The sequence below is a fragment of the Thermobia domestica genome, chromosome 2 (assembly GCF_964235325.1).
Source record: "Thermobia domestica chromosome 2, izTheDome1.hap1.1, whole genome shotgun sequence".
Classification (NCBI taxonomy): domain Eukaryota; kingdom Metazoa; phylum Arthropoda; class Insecta; order Zygentoma; family Lepismatidae; genus Thermobia; species Thermobia domestica.
In genome coordinates, this window is record NC_137455.1 from 216,382,128 (window position 1) to 216,402,090 (window position 19,963).

A 19,963-nucleotide genomic window follows, 5' to 3' on the forward strand; every position below is an offset into this window, starting at 1 on the left:
CTTATAAAAAAGTAACTGGTTGGAAAGGTGAGGTGAAGAAAGAAAGATTTAGATTATAAAACAAAGAAAGAGCACTAGCCTGAATGATCCCTTGTGACCGGCGTTGTCCTCATCGTCTGGAATGACGAACGTACCTTTCCGGTGTCTTCTCTTTGGAGGAAACTAGAGAAATTGGAGTTAGTTGACAACTGGAACCTAATCATGTCAAGCTGCTAAGTGTGCTGAATCAAATCTTCACACTTCTAGGGCCATATATGTAGTTCTTCATCTCTGCTCTTTGAATGAGATGTTTCACCAAAGAGTTTCTGCGGCAATGAATCTTCAGAATGGTATTCAAAAGAACTCCGAGCTAAACGCCTCCAGTGGAATGGTCTTTTCTTCACTCGATATAATCCGTTTCAAGTTTTCATGATGAATACACCTTGTGTACGTGTCATCCGTGGTTTTATTAAGCGATGACTCCTGCGATCAGTGAACTAGAAAGCACCAGCTTAGGCGGAAGGGAATGCACGAAAGCGGTGAGGGAAACTAGTCTTATGTTTATTAGTAACTTTTGTAATTGGGAAATGCATGCTTATTTAAACTGTCTGTCAAAGTACATCAAGAACAAAAGTTTTGTCTTGATTGAATTGAAGATTTCGATAATTCTATGACAATTTTGTTGTGAAAAGAAAATACTCTAATTAAATAAAGAAGATTAAATTAAACAAATTATGATAAAAGTGCACATGACTATGGGTTACTTCACACTATGAACAATGTATGACATTAACCTGTTGCTATGTGTAAAAATAGGTAGTTTTTAATTAAATATTTAAAACAACACACTGTAGATACAAAAATGGAAAAAAAAATATGAACAATAAAGTGTCTCCTAATATACCACTGCAAACATTATTATTCGTTCATATTGACCACTTGGGTGTTAAGTGGTGTAATTCAAAAATGGGAAAGGGGCTGCGGTGGCTCAGTGGTAGAGCGTTCACCTCTGGTGCTTGGGGTCCCGGGTTTGATCCCAGCCCCCGCCAAGTGAACTTTGTGGTGGACAAACACAGTGTGCCTGGGTTTTCCCGGGGTTCTCCCGTTTCCTTCCACTTTCTTCATTCCACCGTTTCATTCATAACTCATCATCACCGTCTCCTTTAGCCTAACCGGCATAATCGTGGGACGTAAAAAAAGATTTCAAAATTGGAAAATGACGTTTTGAAGTTCAAAAATTTCTCCTTGAAATTTTCTGTTTTTGAGTTACATCATTCGACATCCAAGCGTTCCATATATCAATAAGTTACTGACAATTTGTCAAACTAAAATCATGTATTTACTAGGGATGGCCAAAATTTCTCCAAAAGGGATTCTGAAAAATCAGAAATTTCACTTTCCGGATTTCGGAAAAAACCTGATTTCGAAAAAATCTGGAATTTAGAAAATTCTGGAATTCAAAAATCCAGAATTCGGAAATATTCTGGAATTTTTCGAATTCCCGGATTTTTTTCAGAGATCGGAATTTTTCCAAAATGCGGAATGTTTCCAATTCCGGATTTTTTCCCGAAATTGGATTTTTACTGAAATTCGGAATTTTACGAATTCCATAATTTTTCCGAATTCCGAATTCTGGAATGGACACTTTAACTTACCGAATTCCGAAAAGTAAAAATTCCGTATTTGGACATCCCTAGCATTTATGTATAATCATCGAGATATGGTTATAATTAACAATTTAGGGTTAGCAACTTGTGATATTCTTTTAATTTTTGAAAGAATAGTTCAATTTCCAGATAGCGATGGGATGTTTTTTTTTTTAATCGTATTCCTTAGGAAAGTTACAAAGTACATTTACTGTCAAATTTCAAAGTAATCGTACTCTTCTACGTATGCTCAATAGATTAGTTATGAATAATAGCTTTTCCCTTATTTTTTCGTGTGTAAGTTGTAACACAAAAGTTGTTTTATTTAGTTCACATGAATATAAGCTAAAATTACGTTAGTCTTTATAACAAAGTTCTTGAACTTCTTAGTTATCTCAAACGAGAAATAAATAACAATGCAAAAGAAGCGAACGAAAGCAAACATAAGTTTAAAAAAAAAAGTTTTTGAAATTCTGTAATGAATTCTTAAAAGAAGAAACGTGGATGCATGACCTAAATTAAAATGCATAAATACGTATACCCTGTTCTTTTGTTCTACCTTTTTCTGTCCGAAGAATGAAAAAGTTCCAACAACACTTTCTAATAGAGCGTCCCCTTAAAGGACGCTCGATGCCTTTTCTTAGTGCTGGAGGCAAGAGCGATAGTAAACGAGAGGAAGCAAAGGGGTGAGACAGAATTTCGTGGTTCGATGACTTCAGAGTTCCAAGGAGCAAAATGGAATTCCTATGCCTAATTTTCTTCTCGTAGTGTTCCCAAACTCTGCTAACCAAAGTTCTCGCAAGGTTTATCATTGCACAAGGGACCACTCCCCGTTTCATTGAAGAAAACATTCAGTTTTTTTTCAATCTCTTTCATTCTTTGGTATTTCTCTTGCAGAGTGGTTTTTCTTTTTATATATAGAGTTTCTCCTTAGAGGTACAAGAAAAATATATCCAGTGAATCGAACCAACTTCAAAATACAAAAGAAACCGAAATTGATTTTTTAGCTGTCTTTTTTATTCAATTGGAAGATATAAAATAAAACCAGAAACGAAATATATACTTGGTTGTTTCCTCAAATAGATCATATATTTCTGCTTTTGTTCCTGTTACGAATGATTAGATAAAATGTCAATAATGCGTTTCTTCTGAAATTCACTCACTGGTAATATCGATCCCAATATAGTGTATATGTTGGTTTAAATTAAATCTTCAATGAAAAAAGATTTTCATAGATTCAACTCAATATATAGATAAAACCCTGTGGGCCAAAACTCTTCTAGTAAAAATCTTACTTGGTCAAGAAATTTTCGGACAAAACCCTACCATCGTAAACCTTGGGAGACATAGTATTTCCTGGTCTAAATCTCAATACATAACTCCATTTTCGTAGGTTTCCAGGCGAGAGGACAAAAATATTATTTTCTTAGAGAGATGTGTTTTAATAAGATGATAATTGAGCTACATTACAACAGATGATCGACAAGGCGAACAGATGGCGTTACGTTCCATTTACACCAAGTTGGGCTTTCAAAATTATGCCCAAACATAAAGAAAACGAAAACCACATTTTTGGACTTACGTTCCTCTGGCTCTCATGCGACGATAAAATCCAATAATAATTTCGCTCCCCCCAAAAAGTCACCATAATAATTTCTTTGATATATGTAGAATGTGGGATACATATAATACGAGTGGAATATAATTATAATGACCGTATAAAGCGACCAGAGAAAGAACAAGATAGAAAATTATTAATCTTGCAAACATAAAAGAGAATGATAGATAGCAAGTTACTTCCCTACAAAGAGTAAAATTTCACTGTTCTCGAATAATATATCTTCACCATTTCCATATAACGAATATTTTAACTAAATGAGATTGTAAGGTGAGTTTTCTCTAATGTACGTTTATTTGATGATTGCATATCTATTCGTTTTGAACCCATCAGATTTTCCACGTTCTAGCGTTTAAATAAAGCATTTCTGGCATGTTACTTAAGCTTTCCTATACTAGTATTGTTATTTTGAACTCATAAACTGATCCTTAACTTCTTCGTTTACATTCAGAGTGATAAATGAATCGTCAGCAGAACTTGAGGAGACTAAATGCGTTGATTTTCTTTACTACCTTGTATATCATTCTATGCTAATAAATGAAACAATATTCGCAAGTTCCAGGTTTTTTTCACGCAAACTTTGCCATCTGATTGCCACACAAGTCCTCTCGTGGTCTGCCCAATTCTCAGACCTAATAATTAAAAACCTAAAGTCACTTCTGGAGCTCGAACTCTGGAGTAGTAATCAAGTTTCATCGACAGGGCCACGCTGCATAGGAAATAGCCCAATATTCCTTTGGAAATTAATTATGACTTATATGAATCAATTTCACAATGAATCAGTGTTTCTTTCCAGGTTAATAGTGATCCAATCAAATATCAATCAGGTAAGTTACATTTTCTGCAATAGTTTTCTATATTTATACGTACGTATGTTCCAAATTTATGTTTAATCTAAGAAATAATTGTAGAATATGTATTCCTCAACTGATTAGCAACAAATCTGAGATAATGCTACCTAATTAACTCTACGGCCTATGTAAAGCGGAGGTTCAATGTCGCATTCACAAAAGATTTCAATCGACCCTTATCCTTAGCCAACGGGATCCAGTTTCTACTTTGTACTCCTATTTCTGTGAGATTTATCTTAATATTGTCCTGCCGTTTGCGCCTAGGTCATCCTAATGGTCATTTTCCGATTGGAATTTCAGTTAAAACTTTGAAAGACTTCTTATTTTCGGCCATTCTGCTACATAGCCTATGCCCACCTGATCCTCCTAGATTTGAAGACCTTAACAATGTTCGGTAAACGGTATAAATTATGTACTTTGTCGTTATGAAGTTTTCGCCATTACCCATTCCCATTTACCTTGGCCCTAAATATTCGTCTCAGAGTCTTATTCTCATTTACTCTCAGTCTACGTTCTTCCCTCAGAGTAAGAGACAATGTTTCGCAACGATACAGAACAATAGGTATGATTATCGTTTTATATATTTTAAGCTTAAAATTCCTCAATAGGATCCGAAACGACAAAAGTTTTTGAACTGAATAATAACTTGAATTCTTTAGATTCAGTAGACCTTTAATTCGTTCTCTGAGAAAACAACTTTAAATAAATATGAATACTAAAATAGCTGATCACATATCAACAGAAATACAAATGTCGGTAACGCACGTAATTTTGGTGTTCGAAAATTTGTATATTCCGGAAACATACCATGCAAAGGTCTATTTATTCTATGGCTTGAAACCAAATTGAAATATGTGGATTTACTGACATACTGGCTGCTTGAGTTCTTTGGTTAGCAACAGTGTTTGCAGAACATTTGTCACTAGAGTATTACTAATAAATAGTGACTTGGACATCGTAAAATAATCGAAACAGTAAAGACATTGAAAGACTAATCAATATTTTATGCATTTAAGTTCAAGAAGTATTTTGGCGAGAGGCCTTTACTGCATCTGAGAGGTGAGGACAAGAATTGCTGCACCAAAAGAGACATTCAACAAGAAAAGATCACTCCTAAATAGCAGGCATAATATTTAATAAGGAAAGCGCTGATCAAGAGTTGTGGTCCAAAAGTAGGTATACACCCTGCATTGATCAAGCATAACATTTTAGTTTATCGATTTATTTGTTTCGACTGTTTCAGGCTTAAGTTATAAGTAAAAAGACGTTAAGGATAAATAATAAAGAAACTAGATCTATCTGTTTGATAACAATAAGAAATGACATAAAATACAGTGAGATGATCACTACGATACTGTATACCTACTTTTGGGCCACCCTGGAGAATGATATTGTATGGCTCAGAACTTGGAAATTACTGAAGTTAGAGAAGAAAAACTAAGATAGCTTCGAAATGTGGTGTTGAAGGAATATGGAGAAAAAGAAAGTAAACAGAGAGAGAGAAAGAGTAGCAAATGAAGATTTTAAAAACAAGTAGATGAAAGAGGATATTCTTATCTAGCATCCTTCATAAAAAGGCCAACTGGATTGGACACATCTTCCGATTAAATTGTTTTCTTTATTCTGCTACAGAGGGTAAGATGGAAGGAAAATGAAGAGCAGAAAGAAGAAAAAATAACTTACCGATGATTTGAAAAATATGAAATAAATTTCAGAAGTTAAAAGAGGAAACTCTTTACAAATGTTAAAGAAACATTTCTAGATCCTATCCTCTTTGGCAGGGATTTCTATTTGTTGCAAATAACTGGCAACGGGCGGAATACTTAATAATATAATAATCAGGTCAAGCAAAGTTTAGTATTCAGATTTTGACTATTAGAGTTTCATATTTTTCAAAAGAAAATTGCCATATACCTTTATCTTTGTTTCATATTTCAGTAAAATTTAATAAAAATTCCAATATCATCCAATTCTGTATACCATTTTCTTTATACTATAAATATTTTCATGAGAAATAGTTATATTATTATTATTATTATTATTATTATTATTATTATTATTAGTAGTAGTAGTAGTAGTAGTAGTAGTAGTAGTAGTAGTAGTAGTAATAGTAGTAGTAGTAGCAGTAGCAGCAGTAGTAGTGATAACAATATCTTTTTATCTAGTATAGGTATGGCATTTTAGTTTATTTCATGAACCTCTATTAAAAGTAATTTACGATTACCATGGAATTGTATGAACAATATATGGCATACACAGATCATAGGTATTATGTAAATTGAGTGTATTCTGAGAACAGACCATAGAATGGTCTGTTGATTGTATGGTATGAAATGAAATTGTCTCATACTACGTGCAATTATCATATTGAATAGTGAATTATTATATAAGAATTAAAATTTATATGTAGTTCATTAGAAATTGTTACGTGCTATTATGCACTATACATATTTTTATTGCGTTTACTGACAGTGAAGATAATATTTTGGGAGCAATTCTAATTTTCTTGTCTCGCGTGAGAAATTCTAGATCGTAAACCGCAAAACATGAGAACGTGTCCAATGTTCTCTGACAAAGTAATGATGTCTGGAAATATCAGAATTGAAACCTTTAAACTCTTCTCATGTCTCAGTTTTCCCTTAACGTTTAATCCTAATGATAAAAACGTACTGTTTCTGTTTAAAAAAAAAAAGAAAAAGAAAAAAGAAAAAAGAAGAAAATGATGGCCATTCTTTCACCATGGTAATATTATATTCTAAATCATATTCTCTATCAAGTTGAGGAATACAAGTTGGGAAATGGTATTGATAAATATCATATTGTATTCTGTAGAACTCTATATCTATACTAGTATACGTAAATTCATAATGCATACATAAATCCCTGAAATATAAAGATGTATCCCGAGCTTGAATTTGTGCACGTTGGTATGGCTTTTATGATACCGGTTAGCAATTCTACATTTCATTATACTGCTTTCTTTGAAGCAAGAGATACTAGACTGGTATATTGGCTTAATCTCATGTTTATAGTTCCTTTTCATTCATGGTAATTAATTAATACCAATCTTTTAAATTCAATTGTAGTACTGAAATCAGAAAAAAGAGTTACTTTTTCTGCCTTAGATCATTTCCAAAATCGCACAATTCTCAATTGTTTAATTGTAAACTGAATAAGGAACACGAATTTAAACAGAGAATAAATGAGTTTCGTTTCTCATTGTGGAACTGCGGTAGATTTCCAAAGTATATCTTAAATAGATTTATCAATGCCGGCTTCAATAGATGCATGAGAGAGAGTGTGTGGACCTACTCTTGGGATATGTCATAATCCAATATTAGAACCGGTGGCTCAATAGTGGAGTGCTTGCTTGTTGTGCGTGGAGTCCCGGTTCGATTCCCGGCCAAGTAAGTTTGGGGCCGACAACATCGTGTCCCTGGGTTTTCTCAGAGTTCTCTCACTTTATCATTCCACCAATTCTTTCATCATCATTCACTTGCATTAATCATCGTCTCCCTTACCCCAAAGGCCATAAACCCGTAACGTTAAATTAAAATATTTCATTTCACTTTTTTTTTTCAATATTAGAATCGGAAGCGAGAGGTTTCTACAACTCGCTCTCAATAGAAAGACTAAAGCTGGAATTTAATATACACTCAGATCATTAATTTCATTTCAAAGACATCATTTCTCAATACATATCATTGTTTCTCTTTTACGGAGATCAATAATAAAACTAGAAATGTATATTTTAGGTTTCAATAAAGATTTTAAAGCTGAGATAGAACATATGCTTGTATGTTAAACGTGTATCGAGAAACAAAGTCTCGGTTTATGTTATCATTTTTTACCTTTGGAAATAAGTACTGAAACTGGAAGCTGCAGAATTTCTACAATTTCCGGTTTCAGTAGATGGATGAGTGAAGATGGCGTGTTCTTGGAATGTTACACCCATTTCAGTAATTTGTTTCTCGGTGTAAAGTTACCATTTACCTTCTAGACATATTAGTATTGGAAAATCAAATTGTAGATATCTACCACTTACAGTTCCAATAGAGACATTACGGCTAAGATTGAGGTTATTTTTGGGACATTGCATTCGTACCAAATAACCAGACCTCGCTGGTTATTACCAGTTTTCATTTTAAAGTATCAATATTGAAACCGGATTTAACCAATGTCTGGTTCTAATAAGTGATAAGAATAGATCAAGGATATACGAGATACTATTAAGTTGTAATACTTCCATTTTTCTCGGGACTGGTAACAGATAGAAACTTGCAGTTTGTTTCAAAATGCAAGAGCACTAGTTGATAATGTGTGATAGAGATGGGAATACCATACGGCACACAGAACTCTAGCGGCAGTAGTGAGAGGGATAATTGTTTTCGATACGATACTCGTCGTTTTTTTCATTTGCGTGGGGTGACATTTCTTGAATTAAATTCATCGCCAGTTGAGTGAGACACATGATAATGCTGTCACGGATGTATCTAGTGTACGTTCGTGTGTACGACAATTCTGACGACATAATAGAATTAGTGGAGAAAGTTGTTTTTTCAGGATCGCCGAATGAGTATGGAACAGATCGCCTTCAAAGTTGGCATTTCCGTGAAGTCTATGGGTACTGTCGTCATACCGGCTTGTACAAGGCCGAGTTGGTCTTGTTTTTTTGTCATAAGACGTTCTGCCTTCTTTGCACTGTCACACCAACGAATGCACATTAGACACATCCATGACACTTATTAGATGTCTCACTCAACTGGCGATTAATTTAAACAGTGTCAGACCACGCAAATGGTAGAAGTGCATGATTACTCGTTGTTGTTGTAATGGTAACGTCGCCATTTTACGAGTATCGTAAGTATCAAAAACAGTCATCACTCTCACCGGTGCCGTTAGAGTTCTGTATGTCGTATGGTATTGCCATCTCATTTATGCCTTGACAATGAGTGCTCACGTATTTTTAAAAGAAGCAGTAAGTTTCTATTAGTTACTAGTATTGGGATAAAAATGGAGATGTTATAACTGAATGTATTCTTGAAATGCTGAACCTGCATATTTTAAAAAGAAATTGTGCTATCTATCACCATTTTTTGCTTTATTGCGATTTATGTTAAGTAGCTTAAGAAATATTGAGCCTTTTGTGCACAAAATCACTTTAGTATATCAAATCTTAGATTGTATACCTCTCAGTGGGCTAGATTGAAAGTCATTTGATAGGTGACAATTGAAACTAATAGATGTTTAGAAACTTGTGGATTTCTTACAATTAAACTTAAGTATTACGCCATAACGATGAGTGAAGTTTCCAAAGAAAACTTCGGTATATTCTACATTTTTATTTCGATTAAGTTATGAAATTGCTACGCAGGACAGTGAAGAAATTTGTATTGTTTATGAGGAAGATACCTTGTCAAAAGCAACAACTAAAAGGTGGTTCAGTCGCTTTGATTCTAGAAATTTCGATGTTCAAAACGCTCCTTGTAGTGAGCGACCACTCATAGCAGAAGTGGATGATATTCTGGCAAACTCAGCAAAACCGGCATATAAGTAGTCATGATATCATCAATGATTTATACATCCAGCACTAAACTATGTTAAATCATTTGGTGAATACAATCTACAAAAACAACCATGATGTTTGTTTGTAAGGTGTTCTGACAATAGCATTTTCTCGATCGAATTTCTGTCTGCGTATCCCTACAGAAATGTAACGAACGCGAGCCATTTGTAAAGCAGTTGATCACGAGAGATGAAAAGTGAATAACAATGTGCGAAAACGAAAGTGGTCGAACGGAGGAGAGGTCCTACAGTCTATGACAAATTCGCTGACGCTCAGAAAAGTTTAAGTTCTGCGTTTAGTTGAGTTGGAAGGACAACGTGAATCACCATCTGCTGACACTTGGGCAGAACAATATAGTCAGACCTGTGCTGTCCACAATTAGCGCAACTAAACCTAGTAATTGAAAGCAAACCATCGGAACTGGTCAGCTGAAATAGTATCGTACTGTATACCACGCTAACAACTCCAGAGCACATACAGCTTTCACGATTTGTCAGAAATTGGAGGAAGGTTTCATGCAACTATCGAAGAGCCCAGATCTAACACAATAAGACTATCATTTGTTATGTTCTCTGCAGAATGGTATTAAGTTAGTTCTAAAACTTCAGGTATATGGAAACCACTTCTCATTTATCAAAAAGCAGAAGCCACAGTAGCCATGCGGTTGTGGTGATGCTGAAAAGTGACAGGTCATAGACCAAAATAGTGCATATGTTGCTTCATGCCGTTACTTTCAAATGAGTCAACGTATTCTCAATTTTGACATCAACAGGTTCAATATTTTTTACAATCTGATAATTTTACATCTTTACATCTACCTCTATTCCAGTTGGAATAGAGTAATAGGAGTGGAAATGGAACATATTCTTAGGACGCTGAGTACATATGAGAAAACTATTTGTTCCTATTTCTCACCATTATTGTCCTGATACCTGTCGAGGGGCAGTGTAACAGACGTAGTTGCTCTACAAGACTTCCATTATTCTTTTATGGCATATTTATGAAGCCTAAAACAATTAAATAAACAGCTCGATTGTCTAAAAGATTTACTGTTATAAAGCTGTTGTACAATGTGAGCTTCGAAATTTGTCTTTTAAAAACATTTAAATACGCTGCTCTAACTTCTTGCTTGTAAACCTTGTTCGCAGGAGATATATTTGACAAACGTAGTCATTACATTATTTCAAAAGAAGAGAGAAAATGAAATCTAAATGAATCATGACTTCCTCGATGTATTGTATATATTCGGTGAGTCTCTGCAACTCCAGTCACTAGGGCGAGAAGCAGAATCTACGAGATGTTTGCAGAAAACGAACGGGTAATTGCAAATTTCTCATTGTTTAATGTACAGAACAAGAGTTCGCACTCTGATTGGTTGCTACTCAATACCATGGAGGAAGTCAGTGTTCAAATTATGTGGGACAGATAACGAAGTCAATATGTAATAAGACAAGAAGAAAATATTTTTTGATAAACCAAGAGAGTTAGTAATGAATTAAATATTGTATCTGTGAAATAGAAAGGCATTTCCAATAGCTGATAAAAATGCTTGAATATACGCAAGTACAGTGGAAATGTTATTTCGATTTTAAAAAATGAAGAAATATAAGTTTTTCTATTTGGGTAGAAAGTGATATAACGAATATTCCTTTGTCAGCATAATTGTCTTTCTAGCCTTTGGGACTCTCAATTAGAACCTTTCCAACCCCGAGAAATATAGAATCGACATTGAGCGATTGTTTTCTATTATCCATGCTTCACCCCTATTCATTCATGGATGATTAACTTGAATTTAAACGTCACCAGGAGTGTCAATATTCATCTCAGCTACTTCGAGAATTACGGGTCGACAAAGTATCAGTCGTTTTCGATTATTATTACACGTCTGCACTCCCCACAAGATATTATAATATTTTTTTTCGGTTTTAAGTCACTAGTTAAAATGTCCGGCGTTCCATGGGAAGAATAATGTTTATGGACAATATTTAAAAATAAAGTATTGAGTAGAATAAATGACGAATATCAACACCTTGGGCATTGCTTATAACAATTCAGGTTCAACTGATCTGTGCGACGCTTTTTTACAATCCTCTTTCAGATAATAAAGAATCATGTAGAATAAGCAGGAATGAGATATATATTTTAGGCGATGCTTCTTTAAGTTCCGATGAAAGGTAGACGGTATGAATGTTTCTAGTTATGATGTTCCCACCATTCATTACTCCTCTCCTTCTTGCGTTCGAATATTTTCCACATTATTTTATTTTTAAATGCTTCAATGTGAGTTTTTCCGCAAAATAAGAAACCGCATTTTGCAACCAGCACAATACACATAATCCTCATTTTATATATTTCAAGCTTCGAAATCTTTGTCAGAATTCATAAATGCATTAATAGTGTGTACTGAATTGTATCACAAATTCCTTGTTTGCAATCGAGTCTTAAAACTCAGTATAAACAGCGATTACTTAGTGGTACTTTGAGGCTCTGAGGCCGAGTATACCCTGTTCCCTACCGTATATTTTCTTTATGTTTGGTTTCTTATAAAATAAAGTCAATACTTTCACATTTCGGTTTTCTCGGTAACAAAATAGTAGGTGGGAAACACTTGGAGACCCTTCCGTTTGAGCCTCACCAGCTTTCTAAACAGGCTTACGGCTATGCTCCTCAGGGAGCGAAATTATTATCGCTGTGGATTGCACGCATTGTTGGGAAAGTGCGAAGGCTCGCCACTTAGAGTTTAGTTTTAGCATTGAAGGCATCTTTCAACTCTAATATGTTGCAAAATGATTTCCCTAACACAGAGTAAGAAGTTTTTGTGTACAATTATGTTTCTATTAGTGATATTTAAAAAAAAAAAATAGGTATATACTCTCAGGAGTTATTCAGAGTAGCTGTCTCTTTTCCTACATGGGGCCTTGACCATAATAGCTTGTAAAATAGGATACATTAAACATATATAAATTTACCAAACGTTACCGTACAAGATAAAATAATAATATTTCTGTGTAATTTTGGTTGAATTTTCCATTTCATAGAATCAGTTGGGTATTTACGATTTTGTTTCGGGGGACTTTGCTTGTTTCGGGAGAAGGTTTACTAAGTTTATTCCTGGAGATGTGAAAATTCTGCAATATGTATATAAAAGAATAAAAAAGATGGGACGAAATTTCGGTGAATGCTTAGTCCCCTAAGCCGCCCTCTTAAGTATGCCACTGCACAGAATACAATATAGTCAATATTACATGATGCATTAATTAAATGCAGTATTGTACTTACTTTACAGTGAGAGATGCAAGTAACAAACGTTTATAAAAAAGAAATTTGACAGTTAACTGTAAGAATATTCTTTCTTTTTCTCTCACTCCATATTCAAATATACAGAAAATGAAAACAAGTAAGGAGGAAATTCCCCTCAACCCCGCTGCAAATTCCAGAGAGAAGAAAATAGGAACCCATTTTGAAATATTTGTAGTGGGGCTAAATAGGGATATTCCATTAATACATATTACGTGTTTTCCTCCATGTAAATATTAGTATAATAATAATAATAATAATAATAATAATAATAATAATAATAATAATAATAATAATAATAATAATAATAATATTAATAATAATAATAATAATGGGTTCCTGTCACCACGGCATGGCGCGTCCTCAGGTTGCGGATCGAGGAGAAGGCCTCTAGATATAGAGGTTAGCTGCGAATATACTGAATAAGCAGTCGCGGACAGCCGACTAGGAGTGGTCCTCCAGCTTGGGGGTTTGTTTAGGGCTAACAACCTCATCCTGTAAAAAAAAGCACTTGTTCAGAAATATTCACAAAAGCCTCGGACAAGGACTGATAACTTGGCACGACCTCAGCAAAAGAAAATGGACATGAGATTTGGAACATGGAATATTAGGAGTCTTTATAGGGCAGGCGCGTTAAAATCCGTAACGAGTGAGTTAGAGAAATACAGGATGGACGTAGTAGGAGTTCAGGAAGTTAGGTGGGAAGGAAATGGATCTGAGAATTCCGGAAATTTTACGTTCTTTTACGGGGAAGGAAATAAAAATCACCAGTTAGGAACAGGGTTTTTCGTTCATAAACGTATATTACCAGCAATTAAACGGGTTGAATTTGTCACTGACAGACTTTCTTTTATTACTCTTAAGGGACGGTGGTGTGATATTATTGTTTTAAATGTACATGCCCCAACTGAAGACAAGGATGACGATATAAAAGACAGTTTTTACGAAGAAGTGGAACGGATATTTGACCAACTCCCGCGATACCATATGAAAATTCTACTAGGGGATTTCAATGCGAAGGTACAACGAGAGGATATTTTCAAACCGATTATAAGGAACGAAAGTCTGCATAAAGAAAGTAATGACAACGGTGTTAGACTCGTGAATTTTGCAACAGCCAAAAACCTAATCGTGAAGAGTACAAAATTCCCACATCGCGACATTCGTAAATACACTTGGACATCACCAGACGGGAAAACACACAATCAAATTGATCACGTTTTAGTAGATAGAAGAAGGCAATCTAGCATAATTGATGTCCGGTCGTTTAGAGGGGCTGATTGTGACACTGACCACTACCTGGTAGCAGCGATAATACGAGAGAGGTTATCGTTCAATAAAGATAATATTCATTGTCCGAAAACGGAGAGATTCAATTTAAAGAAATTAGAAGAGAGCCAGGTAAGAGAGAAATACCAGATTGAAGTTTCGAATAGATTCTCGGCTTTAGAAGATTCGGAGTGCACTAGTGTTGAGGATACCTGGATTGAAATTAGAGATAGCATTAAAATTTCAGCAAAAGAAAAATTGGGACACACGGAAATACGTAGGAACAAACCATGGTTCGACCAGGAATGCATAAAACTAGCAGAGAAGAGAAAACAGGCAAAATTACGCTGGCTACAAACTCCGAATGAAATAACTACACAAAATTTCGCAGATATCAGCAGGAAACATCCAAAACTTTTAGAACAAAAAAACGCGATTTCCGGAAAGCTAAAATTAAGGAACTTGAAGATAATAGTAAAAATAAAAACATCCGGGACATGTATAAGGGAATCAACGAATTTAAGAAAGGCTATCAACCTCGTGCTTATATATTAATTTCTTTATAGCAGTTTCTACTTCTATTCGGTTGGGTTCTGGAATATACGGTTCTGCGGTGTGTATCTCCTTTTCTCCACGCACACTAGTTTTCGGTTGCGTGTTAAGCAAATCGTCAAAGAAATCTTTCCATCTATTTAAAATGCTATCCGTGTCAGTGAGAACTGTACCGTCAGATTTCTTTAAAGAAACACAAATCTCCGGGTGTAGATGAAATTCCGGCTGAGTTAATTTTAGCTGGAGGCGAAAAATTGTGGAACAAGATACACAAACTCATTCTCCTTATCTGGAACAAGGAAGAATTGCCACAAGAGTGGAAAGAATCAATCATTGTTCCAATTCACAAGAAAGGCGACAAAACTGACTGTAATAATTATCGAGGCATTTCACTTCTGTCGACATCCTATAAAATCCTTTCAAATATTCTATTAGGAAGACTGACCCCATACGCAGATGAAATTATTGGAGATTATCTATGCGGATTTAGACGGAATCGATCAACTATCGACCAAATATTTACCATTCGCCAAATACTCGAAAAAAAGTGGGAATACAATACGCCGGTACATCAACTATTTATTGATTTTAGAAAGGCGTACGGCTCGGTTAGGAGAGAAACATTATAAAACGTTCTTACAGAACTTGGAATACCGAGAAATCTAATTAGATTAATTAAGATATGTTTAAATGAATCCCAAAGTAAGGTCCGGGTAGGAAAATTTTTGTCCACGAGCTTTCACGTCGAAAATGGCCTGAAACAAGGAGATGCATTGTCGCCATTATTATTTAACTTTGTTCTAGAATACGCTATAAGGAAAATCAAAGATAGCAACCAGGGCCTACAGTTGAACGGTATTTACCAAGTTATGGCATATGATGATGATGTAAATTTAATAGGTGATGATAGGATAACTATAGAAAGAAATGCAGAGATCTTATTTAAACGCTTGCAGGGACATGGGTTTGGAAGTAAATGCAGATAAAACTAAATACATGGAAGTGCGTCGGGACCGGAATACAGCAAATTATGGATGCGTTAAGATATTAAATAGTACTTTTGATAAAGTGGATAGTTTCAAATATCTAGGATCAATATTAACAGAGGAAAATCATATTCACGAAGAAATTAAATGTCTACTTAAAGCAGGGAATTCGTGTTACTATTGGGTTCAAAATCTCTTGTCGTCGCGAATTCTGTCGAGGAATTTGAAGCTTAAAATATACAAAACGGTAATCATGCCTGTTGTTTTGTATGGCTGCGAAACATGGTCACTTACTCTGAGGGAAGAACATAGACTGAAAGTATTTGAGAACAAGATCCTGAGACGAATATTCGGACCCAAGAGGAACGGGAAAGGGGGATGGCGGAAACTTCATAACTAGGAACTACATAATTTATATGGTTTACCCAACATTGTTAGGGTCGTCAAGTCTAGGAGGCTTAGGTGGGCGGGTCATGTAGCTAGAATGGAAGAAAGTAGAAACGCTTTCAAAGTCTTGACTGGAAGACCAATCGGAAAACGACCATTAGGAAGACCTACGCGCAGATGGGAGGACAATATTAAAATGGATCTCGCAGAGATTGGAATACAAAGTAGAAACTGGATGCAGTTAGCTAAGGATAGAAGTCAGTGGAGAGCTTTTGTGAACGCGGCATTGAACCTCCGGGTTCCATAGGCCATAGAGTTAGTTAGTTAATAATAATAATAATAATAATAATAATAATAATAATAATAATAATAATAATAATAATAATAATAATAATAAACTACTTTCGTCTACTTTTGCTTATATGAATATTCATTCTTTCCTGTTAAATTAAACAACAATAACAAAAAGACTACTATGTCTAAAATGCACATAAAGTTAACTCTAAACAGTGTTAAAAACACAGCTGAGATAGTTCTTTAAAATAAATAGGTTTGGTAGTTTCTTTTGTTTAACTCAATAAGGAAAATAGAATTCTGACTACAATTTTAAACATTTTATGATACATCAAATGTTATTTGTATTATTAGTTTATCGGACCTTCCGTACTTGTGGAATTACGCTTCGCCACTATAATGCCTTTTCTTTATCACACATCCATCCATCCTCATAAAAATAACACGAAAGGATAAAAGAAAAATCTAATCGTCTTAGCGCTGTTCAACGATCACAAACAATTCACCCATTCAATATTACTAAAAGAATGACTGGAAAAACTTTACTAAATTCTTACAAAAAAAAAAAAAAAGTTTGCAAAACTAGGCTTTGTACTCTGTCGCGAACTTCATTTATTGTAATTACTTGTGAAAATATACAATTTAAATAAAAGTTCTACTTTAATTGTAAAACGTCCTTAGCTTTATGTTTTCTTTGTAGTGACGTTTCAGTTTCTGGGTAAACACTGACGGTGAGAAGTTAGTGCGTTTTGGAACTAAATTGACGTTGAACTCTTTAATGAACTTCAGAGGAGACTCATTTTATAAAGTCTCTAACAGTGCGTAAAATATGAACGTATGGAATCAGAAAACGTTTTGTAAAATTTAAAGTCATAGCGTAAAAACAAATATTTTTGCAGTTTAAGTCTGTAGGGTATGTTCTTTACCTCCTCTCGGGGAAGCTTTCCGAATATTTACCTTATGTTTTTATAAAGCTTTTCCCGTGCTCGCTTACAAGTGCTAATTAGACAGTGATCACGCAGTAGGAAAAAAGGCCGTCTTGCAAATTCAATAAGCCTAAGCGTTTACATTAGGCGATTTTCACTAGGTGCCTTAGAAATTCGTGTCTTAGTGTTTGCAAAAAAAAAAAAAATCTAGATTCCATCTTTGAAAACATGAGATTATGGACATTATTTTAAAAAGAAAGAAAAAAAGAAAAACTGCTGTTGAGCTGTATTTTCATCCTATAGTGTCTTCTGCAAAGTACAACTCAAAATTCTCAGGTAAGGTCTCCAATATCAGAGGTCTCTCTTTAAACTCCCGGCAAAGCCTCATCGTTTTAACAATGTCACTCTAGAAGAAGATAAAAATTCCATTCTACGCAGTCAGCATTGCCAAGACATTAGTTAACATACGAATAAGTGGTGAAAGTAGTAATAAAAGGTGTACAGTTCAGCTGTAAATCACAATCCGTTGTCAGCACACCCAATCTTTAACAACTGTTTGTTCATTCTGAGAGGCATAGAGACCTTGCTTCGAATCCCTCTTCCTTGTAGTGAAAAAGTCGTGAGTCCATTGGAATGTCCTCGTACAGGAAGAGACAGAGAGATGAGGAGGATCGGTGAATACACACAAGACTGTAAGAATGATAAAATGTTATTTCTTAGTGTGCAAAATTTATTGTAATGACATCCACATGAGAATCTTGGTGCTGCTTGGGTCGACTCATCACTGAAAAAATATAAGTAGGATTTTTTATACTTTCTTCAAACACTTTGAAGGTAGATGAAGTTTATCTTAGCATTCACATTCTAACACACTGAGTCCGTTTTTATCAGTTGAGTATTGTAAAGGTAAATTGGAAAGGAATATTGCCCTTTAATGTAGGTTCAAACAGAGTGCCTTGCAGTATCAGATTTATTCTATATGTGAACCTCCCTGGTTTTGAATGCTAACTACTATTTTTGAATCACTACTGATCTGTTATAATTTTACAAAAATAATAGATGGCTCCCCATAGAAATAGAAGAGTACCTATCAAGATACTTTCACATTCAGAAAGTGACAGAAAATTATAGAGAATTGGAACAGGTGACATCGAAATTTGTGAGTGCCACAAAAAATACATTCTCAAAGATTAAAGGTATTAAAAGAAATATGTGTGGTATTTATATAAAATAAAACTATTATTTAATGCAAGTATTTTTCTTTATCTTCTACATTTTGTTTTCTTTAACAATACAGAGATTGAATCAGACGAATTCAATATGTAACTGTACTGCATATGCACAATCCATCATCGTGAGAGCAGTGTGATCAAGCGTAATCTGGAGCAGCTGAAACTGAACAGATTCTGGGAGAAATTCATTGCGGTCCTTTCAACGCACGCGTAAGTTCACAATGTCGCGCGTCATAGATATGTGTCAAGTGCATGATTTTTTGTTGGCTATTCCAATGTGAATCGTGTTTTATGGTAATATGCGGCACAGAAACCTAGGTCTACCACACTGACGCGAGCAGCTAGAACTGTTTTCCAAAATGGTTAATGATTGTGGGTCGGTTTCTCGTACAGGGGCAAACTGCGTCTCGGAAAGTTGGAGTGAAACGTCAAAATCAGGGTCGTGCACTACCAGACTTATGTCCCGAGGTTTCTTGTTTCTATTTGCCCCGGCTTCTTCAGGAGACGGGCCTTAGTGTTATGTGTGGAACGTACTTCGACCGTACTTTACGGATGGCCGCCATGTTGGATAGGAACAGGCTAGCGACATGTAGGTTCCAAAATTGGTCTCTATATTTGATTACCTTTCAAACGAGATACGACACGGTGCGGGTTGCTTTTCAAAATTTCGTAGTTACACCCCGTAATCCCTTGAGCGCACCTCATAGAGAGTTCTCCATATCAGCATGATATTGTCTTTTATGTCCTATGAAGATTACAAAAGATTTCTGCCTTGGTTTCTTCAGGAGATGGGCCTCAGTGTTATTCGCGGAACGCACTCTACATTCGAGACTAGAGTGTTAAAGTTGTAAGAACGAAATATTTAGTCGTTTCCAAAGTAACAATGAAAGAAAATAAATCTGTTCATCAGTACTCTGAAAAAACATTAATAGAAGACATATGGGAAAATATGTAAACAATAAAAGAATTCGAAAATCTTTCAAGATCTCATTTAATTTATTTCAATAAAAGACGTTGATAGTGACATCTTCAGACGTACAGATGAACAGGAGCAAAATTACAGCTCGCTTTATAAGTATACAGAAAAGCAGAAATATACAAACCAAGCAAGTTGTAAAACTTGATACATTTCAGAATCAGAACTTCCGTTTTCCATTCTTTCTCAAAAGCGAAGAAACGTGACAGCTTACTGAGTTAACTTCTTTTATTAAGTAATTGTTTGCTCGCATTCAATTTTGCGAAATATCTTATTTGTAAACTGATTATATCACTTCAGTATTATCCAAATCGAATACATTACGGTATTTCAAACCCCAATACTTTTGCATAACCTACTTTCATGTGAAGATTTTTTTCTTTA